The following is a 25,349-nucleotide window of genomic DNA, read 5'->3' as shown; positions in this document are numbered from 1 at the left end:
ACTGTAGAAATGCTAGCACCTTGTATACTCATAGTCAAATGGCATACGGGACTTTCTAAAATTAATTGAAAAGCTAATTAATAGATTTTTTTTTTATGGCACATGAATTCGTCTGAATTTCATTTCTAGTCACTGCTAAAGAACTGTGAGTCTTGAAGCACACTAAATAGCCTTAAAAAATCTACTGACTGTGAGTTCAAATACAAACTGTGAGTTTGTTGTTATCCAGTGCCAGAAAAGCAGTGTTGCCTGTTATTTTAAGATACAGACAGATTGAGCTCTTGTAGCTGAACCAGTACCATGTGGTTTGGTCCCCTAGTTGAAGAGGTAGACCAGCTCTTGTTTTTGTTGTTGTCATTGCAACATTAACCTCCAGGAGGTTTTGTTTTATTGCTGGCCTATTCCCCAGATGACTGTTTTCAAGTGGAAGGGGAGGTAAATCTGACAAGAAAGCAATAATTCATAGAAAAAATGACAGCGATAATGAAATGCTATGGTGGTGGAAAGATTATCCAAGCAGAAATGTGCAGCCTGGCTCACCTGCTGGATGTTCATTGTCTTCAGTGTGTCTCCTCCAGACTTGATTTCGGCCCAGTGCATTTTTTTAAGCATGAGAACACTTTGCTATATCAAAGCTCTCACTTATTGGTAACATTGACCCTAATCTAAACAATTGTTTTGTGAATCAAATCGTAATATCTGATGACACAAGTGCTGTAATATGAACATGCTACCTGGGGAATTGCATTATGTATTGCTGGTTTGCATGGGTTGGTCTTTTGGCAAAGTCACAGAAAAATAAGAAGAACATTTCCATAACAAGGACCAAGGACTTAAGAAAACTTGGTTTTACCTGTCAGGTCATTCACTCTAAGGAAAGGGGTAGAGGGCAATAATTCTTCCATGAAACCAGGTAACAACCTTTTAATAAGCATCATTAAGTCTTTAGGTTGAAATAAGAGGCTATCCACCCTTTTATCCCGTATTATATTGCCCAAATTCCTCTTTGCCATCCCCACTGTGGTTAGATGAAAGCCCCCTGTTTTCATATCGATCACTAAAAGCACTTTCCCCTCGTACCAGTTCACTGCATCACTTCTAAATGCAGTTCATCTGATCTCTTTCACTTAGGCTGCTGCTCATTGAGGGCTACAAAAACTGTATTTTCAGGCAGGTCTTGGAACCAAATGATCATATTTCTTACCTCATTCCAAGGGATAACATTAGGATCTTTGTTTAGGTGAGACTCAGAATAAAAATAAAGCTCATTTTGCTTTCCCATGCATGCCCACACACGTGCACACCCATATATACATACACCACTCTTTCTCTACAAGGGCTATTTGAACCCAAAACAGTAGACATCTGTGTATGTTTGGGCTTATTTCTTTTCAGTAACACACTTCCCAAATGCTAGCTGCTGAGGGAGTGTAACTGCACTGAAATGTTAACCCATGTGCAGCCTAAACTCTGCAGGGCTGAGGATTGAATAATTCTTGGAGTTAGTCTTTCTCACTGGCAATGTTTCTCTTTGACAAAGAAATTATTCAGACAATGAAATTTTTTGGTTTAGGAGTTATGAGGAATTCACTTGTAAACAACTCTAAGCTTATGTTGCATTGTTTGCCTTCAGCAACTTGCATGTGGCTGTAAATCTTCTTTCCACTTGCAGTTTCTGTATGCACGGAATTTTACAAGCATGAGACTCAGTGGAGAGCTTCCATGTCGGTTTTCTCTTCTTCTCTTTTATCCCTACCAGACCAGCAGAAAAAAATCCATATTCTAGCTTGAAGGAAAACCATACACAGTGATAAGAACCAGATTGGAAAAACCACATTAACATTTTAGGTGACTGTTCCTTCACTGAAGTGAAATGACAGGTGTAGACCCACACAACAGGCTGGATTTTATGAATATGCATCAGCACAGTGTCTGCTATGTTCAAAACAGTCTGCAAGCTGCAAGGTAAAAGAAATAAAAAAAAACAACAAACCAAAACCAAACACACAGAAAAATTGCTTTTTAAATAATATGCCTTTCCATAGTCCAAGTCTTGCCACTAATAAGCAGTGATTTTTCCCATCTTGTTTACATAAATATTCCTCACTTTAGTGTTCCCCAACTTCATTTTATGGTGACACAGGCAACCCTTTCTCTGCTCTGTTCCTTGTGAGCAAGCAAATTTGGGTATTTGTCTGTTACTTTGGATTGCATTGTCAGTAAATGAGAATACTAACTCCAAGCCAGGCTTCACCCACCCTCCCTTCTCTTCCCTCAAGATTTAATTGATCGGTTTCATCATACGTAGCTTAACCTTATGCAAGAACATGAAATAGCATATGGTTTTCATCCCAGAAAGATAATTAACCCCCAGGTGATTTCAGTCAAATGGCAAGAAAAAAAAAATATAGTGGTTGTTTTTGGAAGGGACAGGAGAAGAAGGAAGCAGGGAAATGATGTCACCTCTGGTAGCTTTTTGAACTTTGAGCCTTGAAATCTCAGTTTTGATGAATGCACTCAATCCACTCATTATGAGAAAACTGAAGCATTTCTCAGGGTCCCCTGATCATGAAGTTGATGCTCTAGGGCATCAGTGTGCACACTGCTTTCTACACCAGCTAGCCCAGTTGCTTATTCAGCAAAGAGTTCTTGTTCTTGTTGGCAGATCACAGAAACACCACCTCTCCCAATCAGTGTTTGCATTTAGAGAGATAGCACTGTACCTGTCTTCCCTTTGTTTCTCTTGGGAGACTAACTCTGTGGTATTCCATTGGACCTTCACTACAAATTGTTTTAGTTGGTCTCATCTTCCCATTGGCAAGTTATAAACTAGTTTCTATGTTTGTTCCCTCTGCTTTATGCTTTACTTTCTGTGACATTGCATCTGTGCTACACTGGCTGATGTATGATAGAAGAAGGGCTGTTACATTTTATATCCGTGGTTTGCCCTACACAGTCAGAAGATATTTGTAGGCTTTACATCTGACAAAGGTCAACTTCTGAAATCAGAGGTGCAGAAGAATCTTCCTGAGTCTGAAGACAGATTAGCTGCAATGATCTTTACTATGGTTCATTTCTTTTGTAGAAGGAAGAAGCTACACATATTTGAGACAGGTTTACCGTTGCTTAACAAGAGCTGTGAATCATGTCAGTACGTTGTAGCTGCAGCATGGGAAATTTTGAGCAGGAGCTGGGGTACTGGAAAATTTTCAGGGGAGTTAAGAAATAAATTAATAGTGTGAAGCAAACACGTAAATTCTTCCTCCTTAGTCTACCACCAGCTTCAGGAAGGAAAGATGCAGAAAAAACCCACATTTTTCTTTAAAAAGTTCAAGAACAGAACTCCAGGTGTGTCTGCTAGAGGTAGGATGACATGAAATATGAAGCTGTCAAGCAGAGAGCAGCACTGATCCAAATCTGACAAGTCTAACATATGAGCTCAACAATTTTGACTTCCTCCTCCCTAGGCCCATCAGCCAGGCTTGCAAGTGTTAATGCAGCACTGAGCCATCAGCAGCCTCCCCTCTCCTGTAAAATGCTGTAAAATATTAAAAAAAAAAAAAAACAAAAAAACCTGTAAACTGGTCCCCACCAAATGTTGTGGAATGGCAGATGCTTTGGTCTTGGAGACCCACGCTGAAACAAGACCTGCTTGGTAGCACATCTCCTTTTTCAGCCTCTGCTTCATTCAATATCATACGTTCTCATTACTCCCACTTACTCTCACTGGCTCTCCTGCTGAAAGGGACAATTCCTCCTGCTGGAGGCCTGGGAGAGACAACTTTGCATAAGTCAGTCCTCCAGCTACCAAAAAGTCAGAGACAAGGTGGTATATTCTGTCCTACACCAGGTGATTGCTCTTACATATCTTTGTAAGAACATTCCACACCCATTTGCCAGATTTATTTTCATCTTGGAGACTAAACACATTTGAATGAGTGAATCCTGGCAAACATTTCAAGCACCTGCCTTGCTTCTGGCTGAATGCTGAGCAGTGCTACGGTTGGGTTGTTGCATGGTAACTTTCAGGCTCTGAAATCTTGGATCTGTTGAGATGGTTCTCCTGCAGCTCCATGGGATGCTCCTTTTGTCACCAACCATCTGCCAGTTCCTTTGGCTATGCAGGTATAAAGTGTGCATGCCAGCCTGGCTGGTGTCATCACTGAAAATTCCCTAGTACTGTTTGCAAACAGAAGGCTCTGTTCTAAGTGTGAGGAAATACTGTATGATTCTGAGGAAAACTCCCCAAGCCCTTTGGTGGGGGAGAAAGAAAGAAATTATTCTCCTTCTTGTCAAGATCTAAAGTCCATACAAGAATGGGGAAAATGTCATTTATGGTAGGATGAACACATTATTAGCTAACAAGCTATATGGAGATGAGTGTTGATATCAAAATCTGTTTATATCAAGTGCAGGCAAGGTAGCAACATGTGATCAAAGTGTAAAAATTGTGTTGGCAGGATGGACTTGACCCAGAGAGTCCTTTTTGAGTCCCATGAAATACTACAGTATTACTTTCGAGCTCTTCCATGAAATGGGTCACAGAACCTTTTATTGGCAACTTAAGAAGTAGGAGAAAGCCAATCTTGAAAGAAAACATTTGTTTCCACTACTTGCAATATGTGGTCAGTATTCCAGTAAAATTATCAGTTTTACTTTCTCCATTCTCATGCAGAGATATCAGACTGTATCACTGCTTCTGTGCTATCCATGGTGACAATGATGACACACAAACAGTGTGCCTGGAATCATACAGAATATTTGCACAGCAGCTGTGCCAAGTAGGGTCAAGTTGTTTTACAGAAGAGTTCACTTAACTGCAGGAAATTCTGCAGGTACCATACCAAATGGTGGCCACTGGTTACTTCTTCACATGCTCGCTGTGAGAAAATTGGTATGAGGGGCTCCTAGTATTATATTCCTCCTGGCATGATTAAACTGTTGGAAGCAGTAGCCAATTATGAGTATTTTGACTTTTGTGTGAGTACATGGCAGAGCCCAGAACAGAAACTGAGGAATCTGTGACTGTGGCTTCATCTCATGGACTCAGAACTAGAGAATAGCACAGCAGCTGGAAGAGACCTTGGAGGTCACCTAGTCCAACACACACTGCTTAAAGCAGCGTCAGCCGCCATAGTTCAGGGATGTGTTGAGTCAGGTTTTGGATATTGCCAAGGATGGAGTCTCCTCAGTCTTTCTGGATAAACTGTTCCAGTGTTCAAGCAGTCTTCCCCTAGTCTGGAAGCTTTACAGGACTAATGTGTTCTAGTTTCTCTGTTGTTGATTCTTTAATAAAAAAGATACACCTGTGTAGAATAATAATGTTTAGTCAGTAGACCAAAAAACTCTCTTTGCCAGGCTTGGTAACCTGTCAGGTTACCAAGTCTGAGTTGGGGAAGTATTCAAAAATAATTGAGCTTTCTCAGATGAAGCAGTGCAACCCTTGGCCTCAGTATTATTTGTCTTACTTAATAAAGGATGTTCTGGGGTACATTCAGGATCAAGAAGAGTTTTGTTAATGCTGAAGGATAGTACTGGTATCATGGCCAATTAATGTGCCTGTTCCTATTGGTGATAAATGGGTGTGTCGTCTGTTCATCTGGCATTGAGCCTCAAGCCTTACATAATCATTTGTGGTTATACCCAAGAGGTTTAATAGTTAGCATTTCAGCTTTTACAGGTCATCAGAATATTTCAAGAAAGACAGATAGATTTGATATATAGTAGTCAGCAGCAGAAAACTGGAGGTGAAAACAAAACAATATTCAGAGGATAAGGTCTGTAAAATGGGCCAAACTCATCTGAGGAAGAATCTTTTCAGTTCTATTTCAAAGTTTGGGGAGAGGAGAAAAGAGAAGTATGAGAAAAGAAAAATGTATCAAAGGACCTCCGGTGAATCCAGACTGGCTTAGCCTTCATGGGTTAATAGATCATTTGAAACTGCTGTTTTCAGTGACTCTGAAATTGCAGGAAGTGGTTTGAGGCCAAGAAGGAATAATGACTCCAGGAGACATAATTTCTAGGGAGGAACTGAGGTCCTGCAATTCTGCTTTGGAGGAAACACAAGCCACAGAATGAAATTCCTTGCAGTTTCAAGGTTAGCAGAGAAGCTGCTGACTGGAAGAGAGAAATTTGAGGAGGAAAGCAGAATATATGAAATTATCTCTGTGTGTCTGTGTGTGTGCAATGTTGTGCCACATTGCCAAACCTTTTGGCCTTTAGCCAGGAATCTGAGCTGAAAACCCCTTTTGCAATGTCCTTCCAAAATGTACCACAGCTCTCCAATTCTGAGTATTCATGTTAATTTAACATGGAAATGTTGGGATGTGGGTTTTGAAATGTTGTAATGATTAGTGTCCTCATATATGCAATGGACAGGCAGAAAAGAGAGGGAGGAGGGAGAGAGAAAAAGAAGAGGGGAGGGATGAAAAGCCTCTGGTCATTTGACATTCCACCAGATGAGAAGACAGTGATGGCCTTGCACAACTTGCACCACTGCCATTGCTACTTCTGATGGTTTTCTATCAGTAGACTCACATCAGAGAACCATGGACAAAGAGAAAAACATGCCTTTACAGATTGATCCCACCAAAGTGGCAGAGGCACAAGAGTTAGCTCAGTCTAAATTTAATCTGCCAGTCTCCTCAGAGTCAGTGAAAAGAGGCACCTTCACAGGGCAGTTCAGAGAAGGAATCTGACTGCAAGGGCAGCATTAACCTTTATGACTGTTCTGCTTTTGCTAGGAGTCAATGGGATCAATTCATAGCTGAGTGGAGAAGACTTATACTGGCTAAGAAGCAGTCCCAGTATCAATAAAACTACCACAGTGTGTTCTCTGTATCACAGAACTGCCATATGTCTCCACTTATGGGGATTGGGTATGGGGACTGTGGAGGGAATTGCTTTTCTGGGCAGGTTAATGTAACAAAAAGCGAGCCGCTCTGCAGCCATTAATCTCCCTAAAGCCCATAGTCTCAGTCCTCCTGTGCTGTACTCTGTGCTATGCTTCATTATGGAGTCTTTAAACACCTCAGCTAAAGAGAGAGAAAGTAATTTAAAAAGAAAACATAGCTTTGGCTCCTTTAGTTGGATTTTTGGAGAAGTAAGGTTCCTCTTGGGTTAAACTTTTTAGACTTTTCTAATTTTGTTTATATTGTATTACAAAGGCCAAGTGTTATTGAGTAGACACCCAAAAAGAATGCCCAACATTAGAATATTTAATAAATCAAGATAAACGAAGGTATTTAAAATTGTGAGTTTTAAGCATTAGGCCATTTTTGTTCCTTTTATTTTTATTTTCTTATTTCCAATTTAATAATAAAATCGATGGTCTAGCTCTTATTTTTAATAATAATCTAACTTACAGTACTTTAGGAACTACAGCTTCAAGAAAAAAACATAAATGAATGCTTTCAGTATAAAACTGGCTTTTATTTAATACCTTGGAAGTTTGGGTCTTTTTATCATCAAGAGGTATCCAATAACAATTTTCTTTATTTTACTTATGTGTGGAATATACTGCTCGTTGTAAACAAAACATGTAGTTATTTAACGTGTATTTTAGCTCAGGGATTCAAAGCAGTCTACTGGGCTAGGACACGTGCTCTGTATTTCCATTTATTTGCTCATAGAAGTTTGTCAGGACTTCAGAGATACCTTTGAATAATCTCAACTTTCTGTTGTGACTTTTTCTTTCCCTTATTGAAATAATATTATAAATACATTTGTGGAGCTCTTGGTGGAGAAAAGATTTACTGTTTCTCATAGTTGCTTCACTGCTGCAAATCAATATAGTGCCACTTACATCAGCCAGGCTACTATTTACCCCAGCTTGAACGTCTCCTCCTTCAGTTCCAATATTAACTCAGTTAAAAATAGTAGTTTTATATTTAAACCTTTGCTTCCTGAAGCGACAGTAGGTGGGCCGACTTGTAACATGATCAACATTTACAACATTATCTCTACTGAAATACATTTATACCAGATCCTAACAAAGAAAATATAATGTCTTTTTGGAATCCCACCTGCTTTAATTTTTACAAGAAATGCAGTATTAATTAAAGAATAATGCAAATGAAAAATGTAAGCCCTGATATAGCGTGCATACATGTACATAAGTAGGATACAACACAAAAATTTTGGTATCTTATTATGCAATTCATTCCCTGAAGTAGTACTTGTGAAAAGGGGTGATGTGCTGGGCTTGTATGTGGGGAGTAGCTATAGTGAGATGGGGCATCACAGAGTCCTGTTGCTAGTGCAACTTTATGAACTTAGGATTTAGTGCAAAGTTTAGTTTTACGATAAACTTAGAGACATTTGAGATGCCCAGAGCCATTTTAGGTGCCCACGCTTATTTAAGAGACTGGCAGAGAAGATGCAGGATTTTCAGGAAACCCATGTCTTTCTGGACATCAGCTGAAGGACAGTCAGAATAACTAGGGCATCTCTAGTTGCACTGGACAGTTTTATGTGGACAGCTGAGATGGGCTGCATCTTGCATCTGCAGTCACAACTTTTCAAGCTATTTTTTGATAACACTGAAGGGCATGCTAATTGTGACCTATCAGAAACTGTTGGCCCTTAGCAAGATCATATACTGGCTCATTTTTTCTGCTGTGCCACATGTTATATTAGTGAGTGTTCTCACTAAAGAGAGTGACATTATTCAGAGTGTCTCATGGTGAATACAGATTCAAGTACCTCTAAAAATGAGAATTGTCTTCAAGTCCTCATTAAATATACAGCTGCTAAAAAAAGTGCCCAGGACATTCTTAAGTTAAAGTGTTTGAACAATGTGCAGTAGGGGTCTGAGATGGTAATTTTGTTGATGTATGTTGAAACAGTTGGACTCATCCAGGTGTCAGACACCACATTTCTTCTAAATTTCTTCCAAAAGAACAATATAGTCTGCAAAATTTAGAGTATTACAGCGATATTTTAAAATAAGGAAATGTGCTTTATTGCCAGCATTAAGCATAAAATATAGACAGAAAAGGAAGAAAAAATGCAGTTAGAAGGTTTGTCTCATGAAAAACATAATGCCTCCTTATCCATGTTTAAGCATGTGTGCATACTAACTTAGATCCAGTTTCATTCCATTCAGCTTGAAGCGCCTCACATTCGATACACTCCATATCCAGCCTTTGAGACCACATCTAAAGTGTGAAGCACCAATGGATAGTGGCATGGTGTGTATGTGTATCTGGGGCAGGAACAATGCTGGAACATGCTGTGACTTTTTCTGGGGAAATCAAACTGTGGGAAGGCAGCGTGGACATGGCTGGCCTGTAGATATGGAGAGAGATACCCATTTATCCATATCAATTCAGACATTAAAGTTAGGTACAAATTACTGTCCGATGTGATAGCCTGGCTTCTGATAGAGGTACTCTGGTAGAAAGAGGGAATCTGGGTCTAAGAATCCTGACAGCTGCCATGCAAACAACCTTTACAAATCCATGCCAGTCTTGTCTGACACTCAACACCTGGCTCCTTTTCTGTAGTGAGGATGGCTGGACCATTGCAGTGGCGCGCTGATTTTTGTGGATGGTGATCACAAAAAGGGAATTGAGAAGAGGCCACCCGAATTATTCTGACACATGACTTCAGTGCTTTCTATTCTTAGACAGATGAGGATCTGAAATATGTAAGTACACTATCATTGTTTTTTAGATTTTTTTGCAAAGATGAATCAAAGAAGCAAAACTCTTAATCTATCATGGATGTGGTATTTAGACATTTATAATTTTCTTTCTGTGTGTGTTTATATTGGAGTTGATAAATCAAGATTGTCCTCACAGTATTTTAAGCACTGTTATTTGTCTCCATCCTTGTTTTTTTTTTTTTTTTTTAAGAAATGAAAAGAGCAAAAACCATGAAATTATATTTGCAGTGTCATTTTAAATTTATTGTCTAATAAATAGTGATCACTTGGAAAATCCATTTTTTTTACTGTCTTGTTAGCAAGAGGTTTAACCAAAGTGGTTAAATCAAGATGAGAAATGATCCCAGGTTCCTGAAGCTTGAATAAATGTTATTGTCAATGTTAATGTGCTAGTCTGGAAGTTCATTTGAAGTATCAGAAATAGCCTAAATATAATTTCATGGCAGCTCATATACTACTTAGCATAATTTATTCCTTACCACAAAACCTACATTCCCTGTGTTTTACCAGAATTTCCAGCTCACCAAATACCTACCAACACCCAGCTATTTATTCTTGCACACTCCCAGTACAAGTAAAGATAATGCTTCTTTTTTTTCCCCACCAAATAAATTCTGTATTGATTTCCAACTTTATCTTGACTGCCACCAACAATTTTGGGGAATGAGACCAACCAAAGTATCATGTGGATTAACTACTTGTGATTCATCTAATGATGTTTCATAAGATGCCTTTTAGAACTCTATTATCTCCTATAAAAAAATGTTTGTGTGCAACAGTTAATAAGTAGAACTTGTCAGCTGCAGAATGCTGTACCTCAGTTTTACAAATGAGTGTCCATCCCAAAGTATTTCAGAGAGAACAAAAGAAATTTGAAATGTTCCTACATACACCAAGATTTCAACGAGCCATAATGATTTAGAAGCAAAACTCAGTTACTTCTACAACTTGCAGCTAGGAACACTGTACTTTAAAGCGCAGAAACCAGTCAACAAGATCTGCAATGGACTTGTGAGGACAAGGCTGAGTCCTATGACATTTCTGGTTTTGAAATTTGTCAGGAGAATATTTTTACTCAGAGTTCAGAGTACACCTTTACATCTCAAGAATACACTGATTCTCCTCTGGTTTTAAGCAATTAGCATAAGCTTATATATGTTTTCTTCCCCTGGTCCAGGTTATAAAACATATTTCAGCTATTGTGTTTATATAGTAATGAGACTACACTGAATTCTTGCAGTTTTGGGCAAGTTTTTGAACATACACATTATACCAGTGAGAAGCAGATTGTTCTTGATAGGTCTGAATTCAAACAAGTGTATTTTAGGGAGTATTTAGATTTCTGACTGTAGCTGATTGATTTGGTAGAGATTGGTGTAACAACAGTGCCATTATATCAAGGCCCTTGCTCATCTGGAGGTTCCCAGAGGTATTGCAGAAGAAGGAGCTAAAAGGAGCTAAAGAAGCTTAGGCATCCTCACTGCACTAGAGGGAGAATACAAGGCTTTTCAGGACAAATTAAAAGTGGTGAGGCAATAGTAGAGCTCTGGCATTTCGTTTCAAAAAAGAATATAAATAAAAAGCCTCTGAGTGAAAAAATGAAACTATGAAACTGTTGGATATTTGGAGCTATGCAGATATGTAAAGGATGCTGATGCTGCCATGAAGTATCTGCATAACTCCAGATAGGAGCTTTTGTATCATAGTTTGGTCAACAACTATCAAAATATCTCATTCCTGAAAGAAAAAGCCTTCCTCATAAGTATCAGGACTTTCTTAAAGGAAGAATAAAAACTCAATTACCAGAAATTGTGCATTTTAAGAGACCTATCAACCTAACCTAGACTTTTTGACAGCTGTGGAAACAAGCCAAGATTGTATTCAAAAGTGGTTTTGTGCTAGGGGTAACCATGCCCTGTCAGATGTATTGCATATACCCTGCTGTGTGCATGGATATTTATGGATATGTCTATACAACATATCAAATCAAGGGGAAAAAAAACAACTTATGGGAAGGTGTGCTAATATCTGGTTGTCCATGGCTAAAAGATACAGCATGAATGCATTGTCCTGGCAAATGAAAGTGAAGGACATAAATGAAAGGTTATTCCCATAGTAACTCAGTAGTTCAAGGACATTTATCAGTACTACATATGTGCTGGAAAAGAATGGATGTGGAATTCATTCCTCTTAGTTCCCTGTGGATGCTATCTGCTTGGAAATCGCATCCGTTGCTACCTGTATAGGGAACCCTGACAGCTGAGCACAATTTGAGTTGTTTGAACCTTGCATCTCTCCACATGCCACCAGGATGGGGATTTACATTTGAAATTGGAATTGGTTTGTAACCTTGCAGAAATGCACAGGAGTAATGCATGGATCTTATCAGTATGTCTGGCCAGTTTTGAGTTCCTGCAAAAATGTTGCCACATAAGGATCTCCTCTTAGGTACTCAGATATCAGTGTGATTAGCCTGGCAGACAGACCTCTGTATTGGGGAAGCAAGGTCAGTGCTCCTGGGACAGCAGGAGACATAGAGATTCAATAATAATACCTTATTATTCTATCAAATGATATCTGCAGAGCACTTTAAAATCATTGTGTGAAGGACAAAGGATGCTGTATGTACAGAGGGGTAAAGTCTGACATTTCTACAGTGCATGTAATGAACAGAATTCCATGCAAGTTTGGCCTTTGGAAGAAAATTAATCTTGGGTTGTACACTGGGCATGTATAGCTTCCATAATAAACACACAGGGAACCACTGTAAGGCATCTACAGAATCAAGGCTATTGCTTTTCTGGTGCCATGTCCTCAAAGACCCTGAGACTACAAGTTAGGTGGTTCATGGAGACAAGAAACAGATGCAGCACTTGACCATTTTTGGTTTTGGTGCTTCTCAAAGCACCTCTTGACCCAGCTGAATTTTGGTGAGAAGCTAGAATATGCCAAGGTAGGAATATCTTCCCTGAGCCAGTTTATGGGATGTAATTCCTCTTGTTAAGGGATGTCAAAGAAACACTAGTTAGCATGGTTTTTATTGGTTTCTGCTAAGAAACTGACACTTTTTTTTCTGACAGTTGTGATAATCCCTCAGGTTACCCAGACTGCAGACTAACACACTATAAAATAAAGCACTTGTTACTCCATGCCAGGGTTCATCTCTTTTGTTATGCAAAAGGGACACAGAAGATGCTCAGAAATAATCACTCAACCATGCCCTTATTTCACACATTGTACCCCACATGGTTTGTTCTCTCGGTGATCACATTTCAGTTTTGGGTCCTCCTCAGCAGTCAAAAGTTAAGGGCAGAGGTGTGGCCTAGTGTGAAGAACACAGGGTTGAGCTGTGAAATCTTACATCTACACTGTATTTGCAAGGGTTTGACAGATTATATCAGTCTATCCCACCCATTTATACAGTGAAATTAATGACATTGGCTGACATTCATAAAGGACATTGAGATAAATAGAATAAAAATACCTCTTAGCAGATGCATAGTTTTATTATCTGTTTTTTCCCTTAATTATGTACTTTTTGCAGAAAATGGTCCCAGGATGGGAATAGGTGGTATACTCAGACCCTTGCAGCCTCCACTATGCAAATTAATTTCCAGTACCCTGGAATATGCAAGTACAGTATTTCTTTCATTAGACATGGATAATTTCTGTAATGAGTGATTGGCATTGCTGCATGATAATTGATCAGGATTTGGAAAAGGTATAGAATGCCAAAAAACTGGCAGATAAATCTGATTTTTAGAGCTGGGACAAAAGAAAACATATTTGCTGATGTGCACAATAATTTTTATCTCAGACATAAACCTTTTGGGAGAACTACAGTATGTGAAGTGAGGCACAGAACTCACCTAGGTACCAAAAACATCTTTAGAAACTGAATATTTTTAAAGTAATTTAAAGACTGACAATGTGATAAATTCAGGTTTGAAGTCACTCTCAGTGACTTCAGTCTGAGAAAAACAAATTGTATAATAGGTGCAAAGTGGTTAAAAAAGGAAAAATGGCCTACAAATATTTTGAAGATTTTCCACATGAAGGTAATCAGATGGTTGAACAAGTTGACAGGGATGTTGGGTAATGACTACACGGGGTGACTTTGAAAGAGTAGGACAAGGTCTTGAACTGTCTAATATATCTGGACCTGCTTTTAAGGTAGAGGTTTGACTACAGATCTCCAGAGATGCTGGTCAAACCTGAATTACATTATGATTCTTGGAAGGAAGACCATCAAAGGCAAAAGTTCAAATTAAAATCTGGAAAAATCATTTTTTCACCATCCAAAGGCATCTCTGTTGCTTTGGATGTCTAAGTGGTGCAGGGTGTTTTTCTGTTTATTTGCTTCCAAGAGTGAAAAACAAGGCCACCTTCTCCGACAGCCCTTTGGAACAGTTTGAGAAGAGGTCAGATAAATTTGCTGACCCTCATATTTAGATTCAGCTAAGCATTAGCTGATGTTCCCTTTCTCCAGGTTATCACTTTTGTAGTGGGGATTTAGCACTGTTTTTTCTGCACTAAATATATCCATGTAAAGTGGTGGGATGAGATTCTTAGCTGGAAACTTTCCCATCCTTACAGGTTCTCTTTGTGTGTAATACCAGTACACTTGCTGTACATGAACAATGAAGGGAACTGTTATCAGTCACTTCAGAATATCCCTGTTAAAGAGGAGCTTAATCCTTCAGGGTCCTCAACTCAGGCTGTTCATAACAGCAATATGATGGACACACTAGACAAATCCAAACTGCCTGAAGAGTCAAGATGAGGGACAAATGTCTTCTTCCATTTTTAAATTTTCCTCCCCAAAACTCTGTGATTTGCTTCAACATGAAGCAAGACAGTCAGCCAACAAATAGGTCATGCAGTCAACACTTGCACACTCTGGAATTCTGCTGTCTGCTCCCAGCTTTCTCATCTCCACTCAGTTCCATCCTGTTATCCTTGCTTCCTTTTCCTACCTGTGACATGAGTGGGGGAGGCACATTTTTCTGCTTGTCTCCTTGTTTCTGCTTTAAAAGAAGTCAGGATTGTAGGTAGGAAATCATCAGTATGTGTATCAGGACTGAGTTTTGTGAAGAAGGCTCCATAATAACCATTATATCTATGCTGTTCTCACAGGTAACTCTGCATTGAGCCAGAACAGCAATTTCAGGCTCTTCAGCCCTCACAGCAGTAGGATTCCTAAATTGTGTATTCTTCTCAGGTTTTCCTGAAGTTGGATCTAGGTAGTCAAACAGTTCTTCTTTCTGCCACTGCTCTGTTGCACACTGTGTTGCCTTCCCTGACTCTGATCTGTGCCATTTTTGGTGGCTCCAGCTGCTGTGGCTGTGTGTGATGCCCCTTGAAAGGACTTCTTCTTCCACTCCAAATTCTCACACCTGCTGTGTGAGTCCTAGTTCACTATATTTTAGTAAAACATCCTCAAATTGTAGCAGAGGATTGAGCCACAATATTCTGCTGTGTTAACATCCACTGCACTTGGATGGCCTTCAGCTGATAGAAGAGATTTGAAGTTTCATGCTATTAGAATAGTTAAGAAGGTTTTCACTGGGAGATTTACTGTGAAGCTTGCAAAGTAGATCTTTAAAGCAGTTTTCTGACTTTTTTTTTTCAACACTTGTGTGGCTAGATAGCACAATCCTCAGTGTATCAGCAGATAAAGCAATTATGTATTTTAGGTTGGTTCTTAAAAATGCACCCAGCCCTGTAAAAATGCCTTTATCCTTTGCATATAATAAGGATGCAAGACCTTTTCACCTGCTTCTTATCTTCCTAATGCAGATAGGGCAGGAGGGAAGGAGGCCTTCTGCCTCAAGAAGGTGAACTCTGAATTTGGTATATGATCTGCAGGACAGAAACAGTTAATTCCTCTGAATGCTTTCTTTTCAGTAAAGATGGGTTTCGAAAACAGAATTTAATGAAATCCAGTGTCCTTTTCATAAAATATTTGAGAGAAATCTTGTATGATAGCTCTTGTCAATCAATCCTGTGCTATTGTTGTTTTTCCCCTGCCCTTTTCACTCTTTTTTTCTTTTAATTGACATCTGTCTGGAAGGACACAAATCACAAGCTGGTATCTTAACTAAGATATTGTGGAACTCTTCTCTTTCAATCCTCCAATTTTTCTGCTGATAAAGATAGATAAATTGCAAAGTCTATATTAATAGGTGCAAGGGGCAAGAAAGTGAGAAAAGCTTCAGAAAGCATATGCAAAAAAAATCTTGGAGTATATTGAGAGGACACTTTTTGAAATCATATTGACCCTATTATTAATATATTATAAAAATAGATGCCAGATACTGCAAACTCTGAAATCATAAGACAATTAATTTTCATTTTCTCTACAGAGTCAGACTCAAAATAAGGGTATACTTAACATTTGAAAGTTTATGTTCTCTTTCCATTAAATAGTGGTCATATTTCTTTTAGTTCCCGATGTTTTAGCTGAAGTTTTTAGTGGTTTAGTTATATGCCCAATACTTTCCAAAAATCAGGTTTAGGACATGTACAAAAGTCTGTAGTAATATTTCCTACTGACTTTGCCATTCATTTCCATTTCACTGTGGAGTGAAACATTAAGCTGTTTTCCATTTGCTACTGTTCCTGTAATCAGTTGTACTGCACTTATCTAGGACCTCTAATACTTCATTCCCTATCCCTGGAGATGTTCAAGGCCATGTTGAAAAGGACTTAGAACAACCTGGTGTAGTGGAATGTATCCCTGTCCATAGCAGGGGTGCTGGAACTAGGTCCCTCTCCAGCCTATATCATTCTATGTTTCTGTGGTTTATCATATTCAGTTAAACTCACACTGCTTCACACCTGGCTTTAGCTGCTCTTTCAAACCATTGGTACACAACTTAAACAGGACTTCATAAAGATCCAGCTTAAGTACCTCATGCAGGTTGTGTAACAATAGATGAAAGTATGTGTAGGTCAAAGGATTGCCTGAGCATCTTTAACAGAAGAATTATTATGCACAGAGAGACAATTTTCTTTCCAACCTGTGCAACAGTATCTTTGATGACAGCATTTTCTATCAATAGTTATATGAGGTAGAAGGATTCATTTTAAATTCAAGCATTATAGCCCACCAGATTAATAAACAACATTTGTGAAATAATAATAACTCCCTGAATGTGTCTTTTCACTAAGGAGATTGGACACTGATATTGAACAGGTGTCTTTTTCAGGATCTGGTGGTGATATATGGCACACTATTTGCTGGGATATTGATGTACAGGGAGCCAGACTGACGGGTGAGTTCAGTACACATAAAACTTGGATGTTCCTGCTGTAGTGTAGAGTTGTATAACAGAGCATGGACAGATATTTTGCTGGGAGGTTCTTAAGTTCTGAGATTTGTGTTCTCTCTTCTCTTTGTTCATGAGTCAGGCGTGAATTAACGTGAAGCCTTCAGAAGATCTTTAAAAACATACACAAATCAAGAATACAGACTTTAAGATTTCAACAAGTATCAGCAAAGATAGTTAACTGGACATATCAGCTCTGTTTTGTTCAAGACACTGGAGAAGGCAGAAATTTCCAAGGGAAGAAATCTGGCTTGAGTCAAATATTGCAACAAAGTATTAAGAGAATACTATTTAGCTCCAGAGTGAAAACTAGAACACCTCTTTATTTTCCTCCACTAGTCACTCATATGTTCAACTTTTCAACACCAACAAGAAGTTGAGTGTGTATTCACTGTGTGTTCACAGTGGCCCTGCCAATTTCTGCTGATTTTCAGACTTTATCATAAATAGACTATTCTTTCATGGTTGGACTGGGGAAAATCTAGGTGAGACCATGGTTAGTACATTTTGACTGAGGGTTCTCTGCCCTTCATAGGTCTGTGCTTCCGTCATACAACTGCAAGTGAAGACATAGATCTCTTTCCAGTGGTAGTATTTGCTTACCAGCATAAGTATGCCTTATGCCACTGCTGCTTTTCTTCTGTTGTAAAGGAAATCAGATGCAGAGAATTCTGACACTCACAATTTAGTTTAATTGAAAACTGAGTTCTATAAAACTATAAAAATGTAATGTATGCACAGGCCCTTAGAAATGACCAAGGTATGTAAAGAAGTATGGTCTTGGCTTTTTAAAGCCAGAAATAGTGGTTCTGCACAATGCAGGAAAAAGACAATGATGGCACGACACAGTCCTGTCATCTCATTAGGGAGCTTTAGCTCCACATCCATTTTATAATTATTTAAAACTACAGCTCTATAATTGTTTTTTCAAAAGAAAAAATAGTTCTTTCAGGATGTATATTCAGGCTACATTGGTACACCATGGTCTCTAGAGAGACACTAATATGCATTTTGTAAGGCAGCATATATTTTGCTATGGAATTGCATACAGCCACGTGCCTGTTCTGCCGGTGTTTAGGAGAACACTACGGAACTGTGTAAAGGACAAAGTGACATTTGGATTTTCTCGTTGCAAACAATGACAAACCTGAATCTGAGTAAGTATTTAATTGTAGGTTTGGTTTTATTTCATCAAGCTTCATACCTTATGCTGCTGATAGGCAGGGAACAAAGTGAAAGGCACTGCTGGCCATCAAAAATGATGAAGGCAGACCTGAGAGATATTAATTTGTAAAATAAAAGACAAAAAAAAATACATCTGAGCAGGAGGGACAGCACAGAAAAGAGGGGTTCGAGCAAAAGCAGAGAAAAGAGAGGAACAGCAAGTAGAGCAAGACCAGTGCTGAAATGAAGAGATGGTGAGGAGATGGTAGGAACTGTGGGAGCATGGTTATGGGGGCTGAGGGAAGAGAGGAGCTGAATTCCGACCCATGTTCAGAAGCTGCTTTTCAGTAAATGAGTATGCAGATTACACCAAGATAAAGCGATGGCACACCTACTTTCACCTTCTGTTGAAGTGTCTCCTTTTGATCTAAACATGTGTTAAGCCTGGCAGTTAATGTCTTTGACATTTTCTCCTGGTCACTGTGTCAGGATGACTCCTTGGAGCCAACACTTTGCTCCTTCAGTTGCCCATAGACATTCCTTTAGGAAGGGGTGGAAGCAGTACAGGCACTGGTGATAGAAACTGATCCCTGAGAAAATACCATTAGTACTGTGAGAAAGGTGTTCGGGCTGATGGCTGAGTTGCAGAGACACACGCATCAGCCCAGGCACTCTTGGTTTATAGTAATGATTCTTTGCTCCAAAGAAAGAAAAATTTTGTTGGTCTTCTCTAACTTTCTGTTTTACATGTGCACTAAAACGAGCAGCACAAGAAGGGAATATTGGCAAATCAGTTGCTACTCCATCATGGAGTAATACCAAGCAGACTTGTTATTCTATACTTGTTATTCTAATCACACCCTCAATTCACAGTGACAGATCAATTCTCAAAGGGGAACTTGCCTGGACAATCATGAAAAATAGGGTGATTAGGAACATGTTTGACTTTAAAGGCTGTTTGATGGGACAGACTAAAACACTGGTCCTGCTCAGGACAACCCCAAGAATTACACAATGTGCCTGATAGCATTGCCCAAATGCTTCTTGAATTCTGGAAGGCTTGATGTTGTGTCCACTTCCCTGGGTAACTCAATGTCTAGGTCTTAATTTTACAGGTTGGTCTTGCTTTTATTCAAGTGGAAAAACTTATTTGCAAAAGGTTTGCCCTGATGGTTCAATAGGTTATTTATGAATATAATCTCATATCTAGACTCTCTGAGGTTCCTTAAAAATTTGATTTTATTTAGTTTTTCCTTTGTTGTTGAGAAACATCTGTCCTAGAACCTGAATAAAAATTTGAATCATTGTATTCACTGGTCTAGGGCACAAGGTATACAGCTGCAGGAATGCTCCACATTTCCTTCATCTGCAAAATGCTTAGTTACAAAGCAAGCATCAATAATTTTGCTGGATGTACTGCAGAGAAGGAATTTAGCTTTAAAAAGACAAGTCAAATTCAACTTACAGCTCTGGGAAGAATGCCAATCTTTAGTATTAATAATTAATAATTAATTCCATTGTTTTTAATTCACTTATAATTACATAAGTTGATTTTTCTTTATTGCTAATTAACAAATATTTAATTGCTTTAGCAATTCGCTAATGTTCTTGATGACAAAATATTTAAAAGAGAATGCAGTGCAGAGAATGGCTTAAAGGGATTTTGAAGGGTTTTTTTTAAATTGTAGTTACTTAATGCCAACCAGCACTTACAATCTGCAAAAATCCCTTGTTTGTAGAGAAGCTGTGTCTTGAAAAATAACTAAAGGTTAATTATTGTATCTATCTCAACTATAGTAAGTCATATATTAAATTAAAAGCCTGTATAAAATCCCCACAACTCCAAGTGACCTGGACAATTAGATCAGTAACCCAATTTAATGGTTTCATAATTTCAAAGATTTTTGAGGTCACAAAAACCATTAGCTCTTCCACCTTGACCTCCCATTTAATGGAGGTGATGGAATTTCATTCATTCCCAGCTGGAGCCTAGCAACTTCTATGGACAGCTCTTACCTTCTGAAGATGTACCAAGCAAGAGACAGAGATCCCATCACACAACTATGCTTAAGTGATTAAGTGCATTCACTATTAATATCTAATTCACACTTTTTCCTAGTGTGAATGTGTTCAGCTTTACCTTTCAATCCTTGATTTGTGACTTTCAATACTAAATAGAGTGTACTTCGATGTTTGTTTTCTCCTCTTGGTTTTCTTTGTGCACCAAAAGTTTTTCTCTTCATGTCTTTTCCAGTACTTTTACTTTTCTTTGCATTTTACTTACTTGGGACGGGGGAAGTTAATTGATCAATTTCTCTATTGATTTCAGGCTACTTCTGTTTTCTGGCAAATGCCTGGTGAATTCTGAGGACTTAATTTTTTTCAACTTTTTTCTTAATTCTAACATGGGAAAATAATTTCAGTTTCTCCCACCACTGCTCTTTTTTTCACTAAGAGCTGCTGTTTAATTTTGAGTTCCTGGACAATATCTATAAATTAAAACAATACCCTTCATTGTCACACAGTCACAAACAAAAGCCTGTCAGTTAAAAAAAATATGTATATATATTTATGGGTCACCTGCTCTGCTCCTTTAACTGCTGATAACAAGCAGATGGGAAGGAGCTTACTTTAGCCAACCTTTACCTTTCAGTGCAAGTGTTTCCCATTATTGTGTAGCTACTGATCCTATGTGAAAAGAATTCTTTTCTGGTATTTCTGTGTTAGAACCACAAGAGTCATGATTTAATAGATGTGCTTATAGCACATTATACGTTACAGGCGTCTTTTCAAAGATTTCAAAGCCACATCTTGACAGTTTCATTTTTTTAAAAAGGTGCCTTTAATAACTGTTTCTTGCTGACTTAAGAAATGAGGGAAGAAAGTGTAACTTCAAAGTGTTGGCAAAATAATATGAATTATACAAATCTAGTTGTAAAGTTGTTTCCAGTTACAGTAGTAGTAACTCGAGACTGATAGCTGGTTTCCTCTTTTGCAAGTGTTTCCAATTTAAAACGTATCTTTTGGAGTTGTTCCATGCTATGTTGCTATTCTAGAATAAACCAGTTCATTCAACTGTATTTTCTAAAAATATTGGGAGCAAAACAAGACACAATACAAAAAAATACAAATGAGTATAGGAAGTAAAGATACTTCCAGTTCTTTCAGCTAAAGTGCTGAAAGACATAATTAACACAAGTGGAATTAAAGAGATGTGTAAAAATTAAAATCTGAACGTCAGGACTCATGCATCTCTCAATACAGAGTTGATAAACCTACTGACAGCTTTTACATATATACTGCTATAGGCAGAGATGTTTCTGCCTGCTGTGCAGTATGACACAGAAAAAGAAGGTAATAAAAGATATTAATATTTAAGTAGTTAATCATACATTATTAATAGCATTTTAAGTGGCATTAATTAAGACCCTTGCATACCTTTTCCCATCAGTCCTCTATGTTGCTGATCAGACTAATCATGTAACCTTACTGTACCATTGTCCTTTGACCAGATGCATAATTATTATTAATTATTATTCTTACTGCTGATGCTCGGACCACTAGACTTCCCCTTCAGCACTGCTTTCACAGTTGCAAAATTTTGAAATAATGCAAATCAACCCATGGACCCCTTAAGTTCTTCTCTTTTGTTCCCCTTTTTCTTCCTTAGATGTTTTGTTGTTTTTTTTTTTGTTTTTTTTTTCCCCTGTTGTATATTTTCCTGTTGTTGCTCTTTCTTTCTTATCTTCCAATAGCTAGGGTGGATTTCTAACACTGGGGAGGAAGGATTTTTCATTATGAGGACACTTAAGACCAGGCACAGATTATCTGCAGTTACTGTGGAGTTTCCATCATTCTGAAAACAAGTTAAACAAACATCTGTCAGACATGACCTCTCTGTAGTTTAGCCTGCCTTGGGGCAAGGGGAGGAACTAGATGACCTCTAGAGATCTTTTACTGCCCTAAGTTTCTGTGAGGGGAATAAAGCAGGTTGGGCTCACCCCCACTCATGATTACGACCTGATCTGTCCCATGCTCACGTACCTTGTAGTGCTGTAGAAGGCCAGGGAGCATCCTGACCTCTCCTAAAATATGGTGCATATCTGCCTATAGATTTGTGCTGTAACATACATACACAAAACTGTACACTTGGTGTGGTGCTTGGGGGCATGGCAGTGCTGGGTTAATAGTAGTTGGACTCAGTCATCTTAAAGGTCTTTTCCAAACCTAAATGATTCTACAATTCTGCAACTTTTCCCCCTCAGTCCTGGAAATAAAGAAGACCTAAGAGTGATTTTATGTGATCTTCTGGGGTTACTTTTCTACATGTTTATTTTAATTCTTGGTTATTTGCAGTAGAATTCGTAAAGAGACATGGTTTGCTGCCAGTCAAAATAGAAGCACACCGATCTCTTTACCGTGTCGTCAAGGCATAAAAAGATGAGTTCTTACTAGTGATGTGATGCATAATCCTATGCCTAGAAAAGGATTATATGCTCTTACAAGACCCTTTTTTAAGTGTTTTTGGGCTAGCAAATGCTTTGTGTATTGCAACCAGTCGCCTTCCATTCTCCAATCACAACACCTGGTCCTGTTTCACAGCCTGAGACTGTGTCTTCCTCATCTGTACATACTCTGTGATTGGTCATAGCCCTGACAAGTAATGAACATAAAATCACCGCTGGTTTGTTGTTGCAAAATGGCTTTTCCTTTACTCCTCCCTTTTGCTGCTTTCATCCCCTGCCCTACAGGAAACCTTAACGAAAAGATAGAAAAACAGGTAAAGCTCAACCCCCATCTCCATCCCCAGTTTCAAAACAGAGACAGGTGTTGCATTATGCAGGGGGAGTGTTTTCTTCAGTAATATTATCCTGGGAATTATCTTAGAGAGATTGACCTGTGAATAATAGCCAAGCCTCAGGGTTAGCCTCACAGTAATTATCTGCTAGACATTTTCACTAGCCGTATCCTTTCAGGTCAAGAGGCAAGCATGAGGACTCACATCCATACTTCATGGCAAATTATTATTCAATTACAGTGACTTTTGAACCTGACCAAATGTAAATTGAATTGTCCTTCCTTTAAGATGTTTATTTGTAAGAAAAAATCCAGGGAATTTGAAATGCAAGGTACGTAAGCAGCCCAGACAGTATGCAGAGTCTGGGACTGTAATGAAATACTTCAGAAGTTTTCCATCCACAGAGTTTTGGAGGGATCTGTACTTCACAGATAGTAACTGTGTCTTTATAGCAAACTGAGCTATTTGGTGTCAAGCATTCATCCAGTTCATGACAAAGATATCACCCCAGTTCAAGCATCTTTTGTGCACAGAGAGAATATTTTAGAAGAACAAGACAGTCATGATGCAGCAACTTATGAGCTGTATTAGCCTGGCTCTGTCCTAAGATGCACTTCCAGGCTGGGGTCCATTTCTAGGAAGGAGCTACTAGTATTAGATCAACAGTCAGAGGATCTGTGTGTGGCTAGCTTATGCAAAGGTGTACTCAATATCCAAAGTTTAATGAGGGATAAATCCTACCCTATGCATGTTCACAGTGTCTCCTTATATATCTCTGACCTACCCTCAATTTTTGCCAAATCTTGCTTGGTTATACCCTCATTGTGAGTCTATTCTTGGAGCTGGAGTTCTGATGATGTGGGGTACCATAGCTCTGTAAGCTGGAAGTGTCTATAAAGCATGGGGAAAAGGGGTTAGATGTTGGAGTAAGAGTGCAAGTCCCATGGTAGCTCTTTTCCTGTGAGAGAAAACATTCTACCTTTATAATGCACAGGCAGTAGAGAACTGTATGTGGTTAACAGCTTTTGGATAATGTAAATTCCTTTATTCTGTCAAGGTCATCAGCATGAAAACCTATTGAAATGAAGCCTGAAATGGGCATAATCCACTTCAAATCCTAACTTGCAGGTATCTGTCTTAATCTGACTTGTTTCAGGAATGCCTTAGACCATGGAGAGGGAAAATGCACTTGACTTGTTGTTAGTTATTGATATTCTGTGTTTGATTTTGATTTTGCATGGGGCTTAGCTTGCATGGGGAAAAATCAATAAAATCTGTTTCAGTTTTGTTTATAGTCTGTTTCTCCCTCTGGCTGCCCAAACAGTGGTGGTTACATATCAGGATCTATTCTAGGACATGAGTATCCGAGAAAAGGAGGGTTTAATTTGATTTTTTTTTCATCCTGGGTTTTATAAAGGTTTTGTTTTGTGATAGTATGAAAGAGATTTCTTAACAAAATGCAAGTTTATTTTGGAAAGGAAGATGACAGAAACCCAGCCTGGATTAGGTACATCTGATCAAATGTAAATATTCACAGCTGAGACAGTCATCACAGACTGTTTTTTTTTTTTTAGTCAGTGGAGAGAAACAAGCACATTCAGGTTGAAAGATTTTTCATTTCAAAAGACACACCTAAAATAAAACCACATAATATATGCCTAAAATTCTCTGCTTTTCTGTGGGGAATAAAAAGCAGCCCAGGGTGACAAGTTTGGACAGAGACTGGAGATGACTAAAATTATATGATTTTCCTTCCTATCTGCATGGGATCTTTCTGTATCACTCGTGCTGAAATTGCTCCACTGTGCAGAAGAGACACCCTTCCTCAGATGAAAAATGAGGGCTAGAGATGAGTCTCCTATCCACTCAGCTACATGGTGATAATCCCATTCTTACTGGCAGCTTGGCTGCCTGGAGTTCTTGCCTGCAAAGGGGGAATACTTCATCAAGGAGGAAAGAGAGCTTTCCCTTCTAAACAGCCTTTAAATTGGTTCTGAAATCAGTTAATAGAGGAGCAAAGTCCTGTGCTTTCTCATTTCTTTTTGCAGAGCAAGGTTTGAACCTAAATCTATTTCTTTTGTGAAAGTTTAGGTCAGTGTGTTTCTGCATAAAAGAGCCACAAACTGTGCAAGGTGCCATTGTCCATGTCTGGAAAGAAAAAGAGAGAGTTATCAAAAGGTTATAGATACTCAGGTTGAGAAGGGCTGGCCAACCTAGGAAACTCAAGTTGAGATAAACCAAATCATTGCAGTTTGTAAGCCGTGAATGTGGGCCGTGTCAAGGGGACATACTATCTTTAGTGACATCCTCTGCTCTCTCTGGAGATAACTTTGATGAAATTTTATGCATGGTCTCGATGGTTAGCAAAGAAAAAAAAGTATATTTAGTA

The 25,349-nt window shown here is 38.6% G+C and overlaps 1 protein-coding gene across 1 annotated transcript in view; it reads left to right on the top strand.

The window, feature by feature from the left end:
- TENM4 (teneurin transmembrane protein 4) overlaps positions 1-25,349 on the top strand; it is a 1,506,484-nt gene that overhangs the window by 1,000,012 nt on the left and 481,123 nt on the right. The window contains exon 8 of the mRNA XM_056495278.1: positions 9,507-9,649. The gene's annotated coding sequence lies outside the window, so the exon portion shown is untranslated. The remainder of the gene's footprint in view (positions 1-9,506; positions 9,650-25,349) is intronic.

Source organism: Oenanthe melanoleuca, chromosome 1 (assembly GCF_029582105.1).
Source record: "Oenanthe melanoleuca isolate GR-GAL-2019-014 chromosome 1, OMel1.0, whole genome shotgun sequence".
Classification (NCBI taxonomy): Eukaryota; Metazoa; Chordata; class Aves; order Passeriformes; family Muscicapidae; genus Oenanthe; species Oenanthe melanoleuca.
This window is presented reverse-complemented; position numbering and strand designations above follow the sequence as displayed.